Genomic DNA, 18,440 nt, shown 5'->3' with positions numbered 1-18,440 from the left:
GCCTCGCCTTCTTTTGCCCCACATTTTTTAAAGGAAATCTTATACGAAAGCTATATTGTGGACTGTGGAGCCGTGGAGGAAAGAAAATAATGGGGAGGATGCTCTATTACTGGAGAGTCGGTTCAATTATGACTCCGTGGTTATTAGAAGCATGAAAGTCGGAACATCTACTATGGATCAATATTTGGGCTCTGCCCTCTGTGTCGGGTCTATGAGCAATAATTTTCTGTTGGTAGGCTTCACGTCCATGTCTGGGGCTAAACCAGACAGAAGCATAAGAGTGGACTCGGTGGAGTTGATAAATGGAATATGGGAGAGTTCTGCACCTTTTATAGATAGATTATTTATTTATTTAGGGGAATGAATAATTATATATTCTCACAACTGCATTAAGTCACCGTTAGGAAAATGCATACGTTAAAATTTAGATTTCCAAAGTAACAAGCTACGAGATGAAGCAGTGGAGCTGCATCTTAGATGGCGATAGTCCATCTATTTAAATTAAATTCTTTTGGGTGACTCTTTTTTTTTTTAAATCAAAGGAGGTCAGCCATTTATTGAAAATAAAAATTACAACGAAACGATGTCAAAAAAGACATCAAGAAGGAATTAAAACAGTACGAAAAGAAAATTACATAAGAAATATAACAACTTAAAAATGCAAGAGCAGCAACGTCGAAACGCAGCGCTGATTTTACACTACGGATTGCAGCCGTGTAGTGAATTGAGTAGTCGGTGGTTTGACTACCCATCGAACCCCAACGCACAAATTGACAAAACTCAACTTGACGTCGGAGTGAAGGCACTCTCCCACCTAAAGATCGAAGCCGGCCAAGGTTGTCAGAACATGGCCATGTTGGCAGACGATCTTTCACGAACAAATACCATAGAATAGGATCCTGGAGCCAATACCAGTAAAGCACAGGAGCCCCTTGCCAACGTAAAAAGCAAACAGCCCACAACAGGTAATGGATTGCAGTCCAAGCCCAACGTCCACCCGGATCCCAGATCCGAAACCAATTGCAAAACCCTCCCGTATCCCAAATTCGGATCCAAAACTGTGGAGGCCCAAAACAAGCTGCTCCAGCCCACCCACTGCACTTCTGGCCCAAATCCAAAGCCACATGGGCCTAGAATCCACTGGACTGTCTCCCAGAAATCACTCCATCTGGGCAGACGACCCTACCGCCGATGACACACCCATTCCCCGGCAATCCGCCAATCGATGGGCCATCGTCGGCCTCTCCGCCATGGCATCGAAAAACGTCGAGCACCCAAAAACGATCGCCAACACCACCAAGCATAAATCCGCAAGAGGGGCTCGACACCGACAGCAACAAGCAATCCGGCCAGAGGAAATCCCTTAATATTCTTTTGGGTGACTCTTAACAACAAATACATCGTCATTCCTATTAATATTACTTTTCATATGGGAGGCTTCTGCTGATGAACAACTTTTCGGTAAAGATGTTTTCATAGTTCTTTTACGTGCGACTTTTTCCAACGAATTGTTCATGCTCAAAGTTGGGTTTGGTTTTATTTTATTTTGTATGAAAGGCTTTCCCCGATAGACTGATACATGTGTCACCAGAGTTAGTAACGGGATTAGTAATTTTATTCATAATCAAGGGGATATGATATGGTAAGATCATTATGAAGGTGAGGCAGAAGCCAAGAAGGTGCGCGCCCCATACTGCTGTATGGCATCACACATTCACACATTTAGACCATAAAGATGTTATTTCATTCTTTGAAACAAGGACTATACAATGGTGCTTACCTCATGAGGGTTTTTATCCCCAAAAAAAGTATTATTAGACAAAAAGCAGGAACCTGTGTCACATAATTAACAGAGTCACTCTGCCCCTAAATTGCTAATTTACTAAACCACAAATCCCTCAAAACTTCCTCCATTCACCTTCAGACAGATCTTCTACTCCATCCGTCGGACATCGAATTTAATTACTTCCCACACCTTGTTTTTATTTCTCTTCGTAATCAAAGCGTTATATCCTTGGTTGTTGGGACAAACCAAAATAAATTTGTTAAAGCTGATGATAGCATTGGTAGGTTACTGGAAATTCGTTTGATGCTCCCATCTTTTAAAGACACACCAAGTACCTTAATTGCATAAGTAATAATCATCAGGAGAAGCAATCAAATATATATGATTCTCTTCCAATAGTGAAAATTCTCCGACTGCTAAAGAAATGCATCCATGACTTCCACAGAACAATGCTTGATCTCCCAAGCTTTGCAACTTAATTGACTGCATCAACGAAACCATTCCAGAACTAGTTTAAAGACCTCAAATGTTTGACGCAAGTTAGATTGTCTTGTTACAATCAAGTGATCACCAACAGACTCCACCAAGTATGCCTTATCTAGTCCCCTAGTAGCTATGCCACGAACAAGTTGAACAACATAAAGCTGTTCAAATACTGTGTCCACTCGAGAAACATGAATTTCAAACCTTCCTTCCCCAATCACCAGACCATGTAGTTTACCCTTGTAAAATGCGATATCAACAGAGGGTGGCGCTGCGAAGTCTTGGTCATAGAATTCACTGTAATTATAGACAATCACACTGTTCACACTAGTAAGCACAACAACAGTGGAATCACCGAAGGCTGACCTCGTCTTGACTACAAGGGTCTTCTTAATCCTCCTCGCCCAGCTATAGTTTCCTGGTATAATTCTTATTTGAGCATTCACAATTGGATTCACCAGGTTAAAGTGATCAGAAAAATGAAGTTTGGTAAGCAAATAGCCGTTGGATGATCCTACAACATCACAATCATTTGGTATTACATTGCCAAACCTGTAAACTCTTGTCGATCTGACGACAGACAATGAAACCTACTCTTGTATATAACCCCCAGAACCACAATGACCAAGCAGCAGCAATGCCTCCGCCACATGGAGATTGAACGCATTGAACTAAAACGAATTCGATCAGACAGGACCAACCGCTTATAGACTTCTTTCCACAGTTCTGGCGGTAGGACACACTCTCCTGCAGAGTCTACTTTATCCATAATTTGCTTGGTGATTCCACAAATACAACTTTTTGGCTCTTCCAACACAGATTTCGTTATATATGTAAGATTCCGTGTCCAAGTTGAAATCCCCAAGTATATGCGAAAACCAACTCTGATGCGTCTTGGATTTAACCTGGCCGCAAAGCAGGCCCGGGAGTTGCAATTCGAGGATCTGACGCCGACGACTGAGCTATTGGGCCTAAAAATCAAGAAACTTCTAGTTGTTTGTTTTTTTTTTTTTTTTGAGTAAACGTCGACAATATGTTCCGAGCCATGAGTTAATGTGAAGACTTGAACTCTATTTAAGTTAATTAGTATAGTTTACTCTACTTCTAAACTATTTATAGCTATGTACTTATTTGTTTTGGCAAAAGAAGGGCCAAATATAGTGGTCTAGCTTTGTGTATGGGGTCATGAATGATGAATTACTTGATCCCTGCTGATTTTGTTTTTATAACTCAAAAACCAACTAGCTTTTGTTAACAAAATGCAAGAGTAGAACACAAGTGTTTCTTACAAACAAAAGCAAACATTTACCTGTTTACATTCTTTGTCAAAAAGAAAAAGAAAAGAAAAGAAAAATAGTACAGATTGTGCTTGATAATGTTACATAGATAGCTACAAGTACTATATTTACAATATTCACATTAATACATGTTTCCAAATGTCACATTACATCAATTTCTTATTTATGTTTTGTACTTATAGTTTCCTTGATTTGCTGCCATTACTTCTTGCAAATGTACCAAAATTTCCAGCAAATGCTTAGCTTATTATGCTCCTTCTTCTTGATTTTTTTCTTTAGCTGGAAGTGCTTTTAAAACCTGCAATGCATGCACAGAATAAAACATATTAGAAGAAGAAAAAAAAAATAATCTGGAATGTTATTTGTCTTATTTAACTGCTGAGTCACCTAGTAGCTTATTGGAAACACATGTGTACACACTTCTAACCACAATTAAGAACCTGCAGACATAAAATTAAGTGTGTGCAGCAAGTGGCTGCTCTTAGAGCAGCTTAAAACTTGGGCAACAAGCTCAAAGCAGGAGCTGGCAGTTTGGGATAACCTTCAGATGTTTTTTCTAAGCAGGAGCTGGCAGTTTGGGATAACCTTCAGATGTTTTTTCTAAGCAGGAGCTGGCAATAAGCTGCTCCCAATGTTTATCTAACTGACTGAGCTAAACAGGAGGTGGCTAGTCTACATATAGGTTCTCATGATTACATCTTCTAGTATAAAAAGGCCTTTACCTGCAGTAAGAAACACAAGTTAGAAAACATAGCAGAAAATAATTTAGAGACTCTAGAGTCAACAAAGTCCAGAAAACAAGCTTTGAGAGGTCTGGAAACAAAGCCTCAGCTTTACTAAACCAGGTTTAAGGTAGGGGAAGTTTTGGGGAACCTCAAGTTTGATTATATCAGTCTATTAATATGATTTTGAGTGACATTTGCTACTGATCAGATTGTTTATATTGTGTAAAATATATGTTTAGTTCATTATCATGTTGTTTTATCTGATCCTAGCTTGAAGAGAGAGTGAAAATGGTTGTGTAGTTGAGTCTAATACTCGTAAGGGACCAGCAATGTCAGCCAATGGTATATACACTTGGGGAGAGAAGCCCCTTCAATATATATTGATAAAACGATCTAATGTTTGGCAAGAAGACACTGGTGACTGAGATTAGTACAAGATTACTAACAACTGGAGTATAAGGAGTTATTTTCTGTCTTGCATCATCATTAATTATATGTATGAGGTTTGCTCTACTGAGCTTTAAGCTCACCCCTTTTATGATATTGTGCAGATCATGCTCTTGAGAGTTAGAATTTAATTTCTGGAAATCTGGGAGTAGGAGAAGGAGAAATAAATTTTTAGTTTACTGTTTGGGTTTATCTTTGTACAATAAAGCTTGTTTCCTAAGCTTGCTTTTGTTTCTCTTGTAAGTACTTACTTATGTAATAAAGAGTTAAACCAAGTCACCTATGATTCTCATTTCTTCAATATAGTTTTTTTGCCAAAGTGTTTCTTATCTTTGACAATTAAAAGCTATTCACACCCTTACTCGGAACTTAAAAAAAAAAAAAAAAAAAAATTTGCAGATTCCGGGTTAGGGTGTGACAAAGTGGTATCAGAGCCTAGTGTTTACCAGGTCATAAGACTAAGAATAGGAACTGATCTTCATAGCTACAGTAACAGATCTTGAAAATTTTTTTTTAAGGGAAAGGATGATTTTGGGTATATGGTGTTATAAATTTATTTTCTTAACTAAAGTTGCAAGTTTCTTAAATTAGATGGAACCTTCAGAGAGTATGGACAGTTGGGGAGGATTCCACATCGGAGCCCAAGGGGCAAGACCTTTAAACTTGGGGGCATATGAGGTGGCCATAGCTGTGGACTCTAGAAACTTTTTGGCATCCATGGTTCACCAAGTTAGTACTACAAGGCAGCGTTTCACTGCAGAAACACAAAGAGAGTTGGTGCGGTATCGATTAAGAGCTCACTTTGACATTGTTGTTGGAGCAATGATCCTAGAGGAAAATGAGGCTGATTATCGCTATACAAGGAACATTGTGAGGGAGAATATATTACGTGCACCTCAAGTGCAAGTACCAAATGGGGCTGCACCAAACATTGTTGCGCCAATACCAATCCCTATAGCTGGAATTTATGCTGGAGCCAACCTACCAGATTTATTTCTCCATTCCGAGTCAGTGAACTCAACAAACTACCCACCCCCTTTGAATGAAACTCCGGCTATACCACACTGTTAACTAATGGAGAACCTATGAAGTAGAAGTCTGGAGGGAGGTAGTGTAAATAGAATAAAAGGGGGAGCTGACTCTTTGTTTATTTCTGTTGGAAGTTTAAGCTTTAATGTTTGTATAAGCATGATAAGAACAATATGTACTAATGGTATGTTAGTTTTCCTACAAGTCCTGTAAGTATTTTTATTATGAATAAGTAGAAATATATGTTTGCAAGACAGCTCCATGTCAACCTAAAACAAAGAAAAGAAAAGAAAGATTTTCTACTGTATTTACACTATGTATTTAGTTAACTTTGAGCAACCAAAGCCTTTTGATCTAGACCTTCATTTCAAAAAAACCATTTGCATGTGTTGAAAGCTTATACTTTAGGCCTAATATCTATATAGTTTCATACAGTTTCATTTAAGATTCAGTGGTTAATTTCAAGGCTAAAAGACCAAAGTCTGCATTCTGTAGTTTTTTTGACCCAGTTGCCTTCTTACTAAAACTGTACATTTTGGCTGGATATTTGAACTTGGTGTCTTCATGAAAGTTTCAGTAGACATCTCGAAGATCATTTCAAAATTGAAATCTCATGAAAAAGAGTTTCCTAGAGTAAGTTATGATTTTTCGAAATTGAGGTTCTGCATCAGGAAATTCTTCAAATTGATACTATGTTTCTGTTTGTTTCATTTGATTTTGATAGTTTCCCTTATTCAGACTTGTTCACAAACTGAACAATAACTTTCCAACAAAGTATACCATTTTCAGACTTTATTTTCGGATAATTGTATCATTGTGAAAGTAGCTAGCCATATCGATTTGCATATGAATTCGGTAATACTTGACTAGTTCTTCCTACAATTTTTCTTACACTAGTATTTAAATCAAGAGAGATAACATGACTATTAACCAAAAAAGAATTTCAAAACCATGAAGAAGAAAGATTACCAGAAGTATCGGCGTTCTGAGAGGATGCATGTCTTGGGTGGAAGCTCCGGTAGGCGTCGACGGTGACAAGTATGGCTAAGTATCGTAGTAACCCTGGATTGGAGCCTCTCCTCCATCGTCTTTCACCTTTTGTTAATCAATTTGGTGGAGAAATTGTCTGGGTAAACAATTAGGTAGCTCTCAATGGGTAAAAAGATGCAAGAATTCTGGGCAAGAATCGAATTCTAGAGCTAAAAAAAAAAAAAAAGGGTAGGAAATTGCTGTACCCAGTTTTTGGGTTTGGCCAAAGAGAAGGGGAGGTCGGGAGTAGATCTATCCTTTCCTTACCTAACCTTGACAAGCTGTTTCCATTATCTTTTTATTTTATTCTTTATGCCTTATATTTTTAACAGCTGGCCGTGACTTTTTTTTTTAGCAACTGCTATTGTTTTTGGATTACAATTATACTACATAAATTGTACTACATAAATTGAATATTACCTTGGTTAGTATATATATATATATATATATTTTCACGGAGCATACTTATAAGTTGGTCGGTTAAATAATTTTGTCATGCTTTATAATACCAGACATCTTATTAATATGTATGTACTTGGTTATGAAATATTTGTCTATTTACGTTTAGACGTAAAAATTAAAGTTTATTGTTAGAATACTAAGTGATCTCAATTTTTCTTGAGTTAAGATAGCTGAGATGGAAGAACAACATGAAGATAGCAACTCTGCAGTTATAGCTGCCATTCAAGATATGGCAAATGCCATTAGGGGAGGAAATAATAACCACCAAGAAGATACTGGAAGTCGAGTCATGAGAATTCAAGGAGAATTTCGGAAATCTCGACCACCAGTGTTTAAAGGTATAATGGATCCAATGATGGCCGAGGAATGGCTACGTCAGATTACGAGGAGTATGAATAACCAAAGAGTTCCTGAAGATTTGAAAGTGATTATCGCTTGTACTTATCTGGAAGGACAAGCATATCATTGGTGGGAATCGATCTTAAGCATGCCAAACACTGAAATCACCACCTGGTCGGCATTTGAGAACATTTTCTTGGAAAAATATTTTCCAGACACTGTGAGAGGAATGAAAGTTCGAGAATTTATAAATCTTCTTCAGCATGACCTATCTGTGGCTGAATACCAGGCTAAGTTTGAAGAACTTATGCGATTTGCACCAACCATGATTTCAACTGAACTTACCAAAGCAAAACGATTTCAGGATGGTCTGAGGCCTACTATTAAGGAAAAGGTGTCAATTCTTAAGCAAGAAAGGTACGCAGATGTGGTGGATCGAGCACTTATAGCTGAACAGAATCTCAATGAGACTAAGAGAATCTGGGAGAGTCGACAACCAAATGGAGGACAAATGAACAACAAGCGCCAAAATTTTGGTAACTCTCAATTTCGGCAACAAAAACCATTTAGGATGCTCCAAGACACACGAAGTTGTTATCATTGTGGGCAAAGGGGACATGTTCAGAAACATTGCCCACAAAATCAAGCATATTATGCACCACTAATGCAGCAACCCCAGTTCCGACCTGCACAGCAACCTGCTCCATTTCAACTTCAACAGAACTGGCAGAGACCACCCACTGGACAACAAGTACAACGACAAGGTGGACCATCTGCACCAAATAGACCTAAGGCACCTGTTGGAGGGCGGAGGCCAGGACAACTCAATCAAGGTCGAGTATATGCTGTAGGCCAGGTGATAGATCAAACTAATAATGCGGTGGTTGAAGGTACACTCCTAGTATTTAACACTTGTGCTTGGGTATTATTTGATCCTGGTGCAACACACTCTTTCATATCTACGTCTTTTGCGTCCATCCTTGAACTAGAGTCTGAATTCATGAAGTCATCTTTTCTAATTGGATCTCCCTGGGGTGGTAGTATAAAAGTCGATAAAATATGTCGATCCTGCATAGTAGAGATTTCCAATCATATTCTTATCTGTGATTTGATGATGATGGAAATGTTAGAATATGATGTTATATTGGGAATGGATTGGCTCGCAAAATACCAAGCAATCTTTGATTGTGGTAGAAAGAGGGTAACATTACGTACCTGTGAAGGTGAGACATTTACGTTTCAGGGAGATAAGGACATAATTAGACCTGAATTACTCTTTGACACTAGAAGTTCTGGTTATTTAAGGATGATTGCGCACTTGTGGAGTGAGGAGATCACTACGACCACAATAGATCTTATCCCAGTGGTTAAAGACTTTGTTGACGTATTTCCCGAAGATCTGTCCAGACTACCACCGGAACGGGAAGTGGAATTTTCCATTGAAGTTTATCCCGGCACAACACCCGTTTCAATACCTCCATATCGCATGGCTCCAAAAGAATTGAAGGAATTGAAATTACAAATCGAGGAGCTACAGAGCAAGGGCTTTATTCGACCGAGTGCCTCGCCTTGGGGAGCACCCACTTTATTTGTGAAGAAGAAAGATGAGACTCTTAGAATGTGCATTGACTATCGTCAATTAAACAGAGTTACTGTGAAAAATAAGTATCCACTTCCGAGGATTGATGACCTCTTTGATCAGTTAAAAGGTTCCCAATTTTTCTCAAAGATTGATCTTCGTTCTGGGTATCATCAGCTTCGAGTGAAAGCGGAAGACATACAAAAGACAGCTTTCAGATCCAGGTATGGACACTATGAGTTTTTGGTCATGCCTTTCGGTTTAACAAATGCTCCCGCGACATTCATGGATTTAATGAACCGAATATTTCGACCTTACTTGGATCAATTTGTAATTGTGTTCATTGATGACATCCTCATCTATTCAAGATCCCAAGCAGAGCATGCAGAACACTTATCTACCATTTTACAGACATTGAAGGAACATCAATTATTTGCTAAGTTTAGCAAATGTGAATTCTGGTTAACTGAAGTGAAGTTCTTAGGACATGTGATTTCAAATGAAGGCATTGCAGTGGATTCTTCCAAGGTTGAGGCAGTACAAAATTGGAGTCAACCAAACAATGTCTCAGAGATAAGAAGTTTTTTAGGCTTAGCAGGATACTATAGAAGATTCATAAAGAATTTTTCTCGCTTGGCTGCTCCAATGACGAAGCTAACACAAAAAGGAGTTCCATTTATTTGGACCAATGCATGTGAAGAATCATTCCAAGAGTTGAAGACTCGTTTGACTAGTGCTCCAGTATTAATCATTCCTAAACATGGTGTAGGGTATGTAGTATACACCGATGCATCATTATGCGGGTTGGGATGTGTACTAATGCAATCTGACAGAGTTGTGGCATATGCTTCTCGTCAACTAAAGACGCATGAGAGAAATTATCCAACACATGATTTGGAATTAGCAGCTATTGTTTATGCTTTGAAGACTTGGCGACATTATCTTTATGGTGAAAGATTTGAGCTTTACTCTGATCATAAAAGTTTGAAATATCTTTTCACTCAGAAAGAACTTAACTTAAGACAACGACGTTGGATGGAGTATTTGGAGGATTATGACTTTGGATTACATTATCATCCTGGAAAAGCCAATGCAGTAGCAGATGCTCTTAGTAGGAAAAGACTTGTGGCAGGACTACAAATTCAAAAGTGGAAAATGATTGAACCAATTTGCGAGTACGATTTGTTCGTACATACGCGAAAGGGTATTGCTTTCATTTATAATTTAGCTACAAGACCAGTCTTGATGACAACCATCATTGAAGGTCAACAAAATGATGCTACATCTAAATCCATTCGAGAACAAATTGCGAAAGGAAATGGACCGGAAGGATGGACTCTTAAAGAAGATAAAGGTCTAAGATATTGGGGAAGATTATTTATACCTGAAATCTTGGAATTGAGAAATCAAGTGCTTCGTGAAGCTCATCATGCAACATATACTATTCACCCAGGAGGCACAAAGATGTATCATGACTTACGTCGTCAATTTTGGTGGAGTGGTATGAAGAAGGACATTGCTATTTTTGTGGAAAAATGTCTTATATGTCAACAAGTTAAAGCGGAACATCAAAAACCAGCAGGAACACTTCAACCACTACCAGTAGCTGAGCGGAAATGGGATCACATCACCATGGACTTTGTGACTGGGTTACCACGTTCTCAGAGAAGTCGGGATGCCATTTGGGTGATTGTTGATCGACTGACCAAGTCTGCACATTTTATACCAATTAAGACGACAGATTCTACAGAGACACTTGCTAAGCTATATATAAATGAGATAGTGAGACTACATGGGACTCCTATTTCAATCACATCTGATAGAGATTCCAAGTTCACCTCACAACTTTGGGAAAGCTTACAAAATGCACTCAGAACTGAGTTGCACTTTAGTACTGCATTTCATCCTCAGACTGACGGCCAGTCAGAAAGGACCATTCAAATTTTGGAAGATATGCTACGGTCATGTGTCCTAGATTTTCATGGAAGTTGGGAAGATCATCTACCACTGGCAGAATTTGCTTACAACAACAGTTTCCAATCAAGTATAGGAATGGCACCTTATGAAGCATTATATGGAAGGCCTTGTAGATCACCTTTATGTTGGACTGAAGTAGGTGAGACAATTTTATTAGGACCCGATTTGGTGCAAGAGACCACAGAAAAGATAAAATTGATCAAGCAACGTTTGCTAACTTCCCAAAGTAGACAAAAGAGTTATGCGGATCAGAGAAGGAGGCCATTGGAATTCAGTATTGGTGATCATGTATTTCTCAAGGTATCACCTCGCAAGGGAATCAAAAGGTTTGGACAGTCCGGAAAGCTATCACCAAGGTTTATTGGACCTTTTGAAATTCTAGAAAGGATCGGAGAAGTAGCTTACAAATTGGCATTACCCCCACAACTTTCAGGCATTCATGATGTGTTTCATGTCTCTATGCTTCGAAAATATCATCCAGACCCATCCCATATTTTGAACTGGAGTGAACTTGAGTTAGATGAAGAATTATCATTTGAGAACAGACCAATCCGAATATTGGATCATAAAGAGCAAGTACTTCGAACAAAGACTATTCCATTGGTCAAAGTACTTTGGAAACATGGGAATGTAGAGGAAGCCACATGGGAACTAGAGACTGAACTACGCAAGAAATACCCTGAACTCTTCTAAATCCCGGTATGATCTAAATTTCGAGGACGAAATTTCTTTTTTAGGAGGGTAGATTGTGAAGACTTGAACTCTATTTAAGTTAATTAGTATAGTTTACTCTACTTCTAAACTATTTATAGCTATGTACTTATTTGTTTTGGCAAAAGAAGGGCCAAATATAGTGGTCTAGCTTTGTGTATGGGGTCATGAATGATGAATTACTTGATCCCTGCTGATTTTGTTTTTATAACTCAAAAACCAACTAGCTTTTGTTAACAAAATGCTAGAGTAGAACACAAGTGTTTCTTACAAACAAAAGCAAACATTTACCTGTTTACATTCTTTGTCAAAAAGAAAAAGAAAAGAAAAGAAAAATAGTACAGATTGTGCTTGATAATGTTACATAGATAGCTACAAGTACTATATTTACAATATTCACATTAATACATGTTTCCAAATGTCACATTACATCAATTTCTTATTTATGTTTTGTACTTATAGTTTCCTTGATTTGCTGCCATTACTTCTTGCAAATGTACCAAAATTTCCAGCAAATGCTTAGCTTATTATGCTCCTTCTTCTTGATTTTTTTCTTTAGCTGGAAGTGCTTTTAAAACCTGCAATGCATGCACAGAATAAAACATATTAGAAGAAGAAAAAAAAAATAATCTGGAATGTTATTTGTCTTATTTAACTGCTGAGTCACCTAGTAGCTTATTGGAAACACATGTGTACACACTTCTAACCACAATTAAGAACCTGCAGACATAAAATTAAGTGTGTGCAGCAAGTGGCTGCTCTTAGAGCAGCTTAAAACTTGGGCAACAAGCTCAAAGCAGGAGCTGGCAGTTTGGGATAACCTTCAGATGTTTTTTCTAAGCAGGAGCTGGCAATAAGCTGCTCCCAATGTTTATCTAACTGACTGAGCTAAACAGGAGGTGGCTAGTCTACATATAGGTTCTCATGATTACATCTTCTAGTATAAAAAGGCCTTTACCTGCAGTAAGAAACACAAGTTAGAAAACATAGCAGAAAATAATTTAGAGACTCTAGAGTCAGCAAAGTCCAGAAAACAAGCTTTGAGAGGTCTGGAAACAAAGCCTCAGCTTTACTAAACCAGGTTTAAGGTAGGGGAAGTTTTGGGGAACCTCAAGTTTGATTATATCAGTCTATTAATATGATTTTGAGTGACATTTGCTACTGATCAGATTGTTTATATTGTGTAAAATATATGTTTAGTTCATTATCATGTTGTTTTATCTGATCCTAGCTTGAAGAGAGAGTGAAAATGGTTGTGTAGTTGAGTCTAATACTCGTAAGGGACCAGCAATGTCAGGCAATGGTATATACACTTGGGGAGAGAAGCCCTTTCAATATATATTGATAAAACGATCTAATGTTTGGCAAGAAGACACTGGTGACTGAGATTAGTACAAGATTACTAACAACTGGAGTATAAGGAGTTATTTTCTGTCTTGCATCATCATTAATTATATGTATGAGGTTTGCTCTACTGAGCTTTAAGCTCACCCCTTTTATGATATTGTGCAGATCATGCTCTTGAGAGTTAGAATTTAATTTCTGGAAATCTGGGAGTAGGAGAAGGAGAAATAAATTTTTAGTTTACTGTTTGGGTTTATCTTTGTACAATAAAGCTTGTTTCCTAAGCTTGCTTTTGTTTCTCTTGTAAGTACTTACTTATGTAATAAAGAGTTAAACCAAGTCACCTATGATTCTCATTTCTTCAATATAGTTTTTTTGCCAAAGTGTTTCTTATCTTTGACAATTAAAAGCTATTCACACCCTTACTCGGAACTTAAAAAAAAAAAAAAAAAAAAAATTTGCAGATTCCGGGTTAGGGTGTGACAGTTAATTATCCTTGATAAATTATGTAGAATTTGTACTTTTATTTATTTATCGTAGGACATGAAAATCAAAATCTCTTTAGTAGAAATAGAATGATAAAATGTCAAGTTAAAAAATTTCTTGCAAAAGACAAGAGCCTGAATAAAAACTTTTTTTTTTTTATTTGTCAATTATTAAGGTGATAAAGTCCTATTTAGTTTGTTTTTTCAGCGAATGAAACACACTAAACGTTGCATTAACTTTCTCTTTCGAAAAACTCACCTTAAATTTAAATTCGGACTAATTAAGTAATGCTGCGAGTCAAAAAACGTTAAGCAGGAGAGACAAATTATTTTATCAATAGACCAACAAAAAAGTAGAAATCAATTTTTATATTCAGCTATCAGCAGGATCACCTCCATGCCATTCCCTGAAAGATTCAAAGCACACGAATCATTCGATTAGACATTTTATGTTAGATGCTTTATTATGCTCGATTGCACTTGCCACGAACTCAGTCCCCACCTTCAACAACTTTTCAGCTGAGCTAGCACTTATAAAGCTAGTTCTGTCTCCCAGGATTCATGCTGGTTTAGTTAAATAATTTTGTAACCAATAACCCATCTGAAATCTGGAGGTAGGCCATCCATGCATGCTCTAACATATTCGAAATTATTAGAAGCAATGCAACTAATTTCCTACTTCCTTCTGAATGCAGTTAAGGCTCATGCATTCATATTTCATATCACGAAAGGGTTGACCTGGTCAACTGGAAGACATACAATTAGAACATTGGAAATGTGGAGAGAGTCAAAGCTATCGGCTTAAGAACAGTAAGTTGTTAGTAAATCCCATATTTACTGGGTCCATTAGATTTTCTGAGAACAAAGATCTGCAGAGCATTCATAGGATCTTTGAAAATGGAAGAAAAGATTTGCAGAGGATTTATCTGATCGATCTTTGAAAAATAATGAACAGATTTTCGGTTCTTTTTCTTTGGGGTTGAAAAATTGGGTTTTGACTTTTGACATGTATCCTTGAGCTATCTAACAGATAATCAGATATTGGTAGGGACGCATATCTTAAGTGAATGAACACTCAAATTGAGCTGCAGATCTTTGTGCTCGTACGTTAATGGATGTCAATTACTGTAAGAGCAACTCCAACAGATTCCCCATATTTTAATTTTTCTCTACTTTAAGGAAAAATAAGCCTCTTTTGCTCCAACAGATTCCCTATAACTATCCATATTTTAGAGAAAGTGAGGAAAGAGAAAACCAAATTCCCTATATTTACAGCAAACTCCAAAATTTTAAGGAAGAATATGAAGATTTTAGATATTGTTGTAAAATAAGGAATCTGCTGGAGTTGGAGAAGAAAAAGAGGCTAAAGCTTTGACTTTTGCTTCCCTATAATACAGAAATTATAGGGAAGCTGTTGGAGTTGCTCTAAGTCCCTATCAGTCTAGATTGCTTGTATCCCTTCTGGGAACATATACTCAATGAGAGTTGCTTTTTGTTTTTTACCATTTTGATACGGTGTATATTTTTCTATTCTATATAATATATATGCTGGTCAGTTACGTCCTAGGTCAACAGATCATAGTTGACCGTCGTTTCAATTTTCGACTTTTTGTTTGATTGTCGGCTTATTCTCAAATACCTTAAAAAAAAAAAAAATTAAAAATATTTCCTTCCTAAAATTAGTTGTCTAATGTGTTCTTAGCTAGAGGAAAATTGATTACAGCTCTGGAGTTCAAATCTCTCAAATTTTAAGTGGCATTCTACCTATTTTTCTATGTTTGTCTTTCCAGGCATCATGCTGTTCATGAAATGATCAATTCTTTAAGCATTTGGAAAAGGAGGTTTTGTCTAACATATACATCCCGGCGGCTTTGATATATATACAATTAACTTTCTTTCTCTTTGCTACTCATTTTTATGTACTTGAAATTGCTGACAACCGCGCATTCATGATCATTTGCTGCATGATATAACTATATCACTATATGCCTGATCTCTGGGAATTATTCATACATGAGGAAGGGAACATGGTAAAGCCACAACTCCGCAGATTGAATATATGATTACTTTGCCATTCAAAAGCTAACCCAGATAAAAATATTTAAAACTTCAATTTATTTATTAACTAATTAAAACATTCTACACAAGTAGCTAGAGACCAGGAAATATATCCAACCTCACAACATGGCCTTAAGTTTAAGGCTTTAAGCAAACTAATTGCAAGAAAAATAAGATGACGTGATAGTAATGTGTTTTGATCATACATGCACGACCATCAGATCGATGGATAGGACTAACAAGAGGACTAGAAACACGGATAGAAATGATATAGAGGCAGTTGATGATCGAATATTTGGTAGGCATGAATCAATTCAGCTGAGATGGGTCTGGAAATTTGGTGCTGTTCTTCTTGGCATTTTTGCTTCTGCAGGTAGCCTCGTAGGAGTTGGACAGCTCATCTTCAGGGTCTGCAGAGGATGACGACGAAGAGGAACAGCAATAAAACACAAGAGAGGATACAGATTTCACCATGTCATCAAATATCATTCGCTTCACTAACCTCCTCTTAGCCGGAACTACACTCGCAATGTCTGGTTTCGACCATGTAATTCTTGTCGCGTTGGTGTTGCTCAAGACCACCGATCCCTTATAATTACTGCTTGAGTGGCTCTTCTTCATTGCTTTCTCTGCTGCCATTATCTCAGTTGGCCGGCTCGAGCTTCAGCTTGTTTCTACTGCCACGGTGCCGCTCAGATTTCTTTAGTACTGTACTACTGTTTAATGTTTATGTATTTGTGGAGTTTGTGATGAAGATTTGTGAATCTTTGCGCGGCTACTTATACCCATGTTCTGATGTAATGCACGTAACATTGTGGGCCAGCATGGCCTTTGGATTTAAGGTAGAACAGAAAAAAAAATTATTTGAGATTAAAGTGCGGGTTGACTTGCCCCATCAGTAGTCCATCAGCCATGCATATATTCTCTAAAGGATTTCATTTCACCAAACAAAGCCGAAGGGTGTTTTTCATGATGGCCCAGATGAATGATATTATAATGCTGTGCTTGCTGTCTCGGCCTCCTTCCTGACTCTAAAATGGGGAAGAACAGACAGTACGCGTACGTCACTGTCCGGAGCTGGCTGCCGGCCCGGGTGGAGATGGTACTACCCTACCTACGCGTCTGCGTCGTCGTCCATGCGACACACGCCAGGTGAGTATGCGTGAGAGCTGTTAAGGAAAGCCCCAAAGCCTCTGGAAAAGGGACACGTCAAAAGTGAAAAGAGCAACCCAAATAGGGGATGTTTAGGGTGAATCATTTTTGTCGGAGCCTAGAGTGCGTGCCTCTGTGTTTTGTCATTGAATCATTGAGCTGAAGGATATGAAAATCAAAGGGCTGCATGCCAATCTTGGAACTTAGATTTGGTGTATTTCAGTGATCTTTCATTAGCAGGTCTGAAGTCTGATGAACAATATATGCACATATACGTACGATGTTATGATTTGATGAACAAAGCATGGGTCGAATTAGCATGATTTGACTATTTGGACGTGTCATTGTGGCACTCGTGACACATCAAAATATGTAAAACTTATTTTATCAATACTTTTTTATTTTATTAAAATTCTCTAGTGCCATATATATATATATATATATATATATATATATATATATATATATATATATTGAGTAAAACATGACTTTAAAAGCTTCTATAAGTGAAGACCCGCAAAAATAACTAAGTTTTTTTTTTCTTTTGAAAAATCGTAAAAATCGGACAGAGATTTTTAAGTTCTCTTAATTTTGAAATTGCTTAAAACTCATAATTAGTAGTAGAAATATTTTGATGAAAAAACAAAAATTGTAATTTTGTCTCAAAAAAATGTGTTAAAAGTTTTTGGTGGAAAATCATTGGTGAAAGATATTATTTTTTTTTTAGGACAAAATTTCGAGATTGGTTCCAATGAGATTTGAAAGGTTTCGGTCTCGGTTGCATTGATATCATACAAAGAGCCGAATGTGGTTATCATTTAATAAATAATTATTGTTGGGTGCTGTTTCGACCAAAATAATAGGTATTATTACTGACAATCATTTGTGATGTGTCACTCGTCTAATGTTCAATGGGAAATTTTCTGTTTTGTTTTTGTTTTTCATTCTTTTTCGTCCTTATATTGGAAAAGTAGCCATGGATTATAGCCAGAAGAACAGAGACAGCACTTATCATCATAATCCCTCTTCTATGATTCCGGATGACTTTGTTAAGTTCGAAACAGACCAAGCTCCTCTGAATATGAAAAGAGTTTAAGGTAGGCCATGCATTATTGCGCGCTTTTCATTATTTATTGGTAGAAATGCAACTGTATATGTGAATGCAATTCACAACATGACAAGAGGACGTTGACCTGGTCCACTGAAAGTCATCTCATTTTAGCTTTTCCGATTCCTCAAGAATTAAAAAATAATGGAGAGGGAAACATTCTGGAGAGAGTCAAATCCAATCGCATCAAGAAGTTGTTAATTAGGCCCCAGTATGAAATTAGTCAAATTACTAACTATAGCGAGGATTTTCCAAGGAGATAGATACCTAGAAGATCAGCCTTCATGCAGATCTATATACGATTGCAGAAAATGATATCAAACAGGGAATTCAACGATCGTCAGAGGAACTATATATCTGTGTATTTGTATATGATCTTAGAAAAACAATGAAACAAAAGATTTGCAGAGCATCGTAGACAATAACAG

General features: G+C 37.3%; 2 long non-coding RNA genes across 3 annotated transcripts; both read right to left on the bottom strand.

The window, feature by feature from the left end:
* Positions 1-3,531: 3,531 nt before the first annotated feature.
* On the bottom strand, positions 3,532-7,092 carry LOC133736475 (uncharacterized). 2 transcript variants are annotated; one of them, XR_009859579.1, is made up of 4 exons: positions 6,738-7,092; positions 4,153-4,289; positions 3,955-4,108; positions 3,532-3,865 (listed from the first exon to the last, which is right to left on the bottom strand). It is a non-coding gene; the product is annotated as an uncharacterized LOC133736475 (long non-coding RNA). The 2 variants fall into 2 exon arrangements; XR_009859578.1 differs by having other exon boundaries at positions 3,955-4,289.
* Positions 7,093-12,093: 5,001 nt separating this feature from the next.
* On the bottom strand, positions 12,094-13,155 carry LOC133739486 (uncharacterized). Its single transcript, XR_009860653.1, has 2 exons — positions 12,533-13,155; positions 12,094-12,443 (listed from the first exon to the last, which is right to left on the bottom strand). It is a non-coding gene; the product is annotated as an uncharacterized LOC133739486 (long non-coding RNA).
* Positions 13,156-18,440: the final 5,285 nt, after the last annotated feature.

This window comes from Rosa rugosa, chromosome 3, assembly GCF_958449725.1.
Source record: "Rosa rugosa chromosome 3, drRosRugo1.1, whole genome shotgun sequence".
Taxonomy (NCBI): domain Eukaryota; kingdom Viridiplantae; phylum Streptophyta; class Magnoliopsida; order Rosales; family Rosaceae; genus Rosa; species Rosa rugosa.
This window is presented reverse-complemented; position numbering and strand designations above follow the sequence as displayed.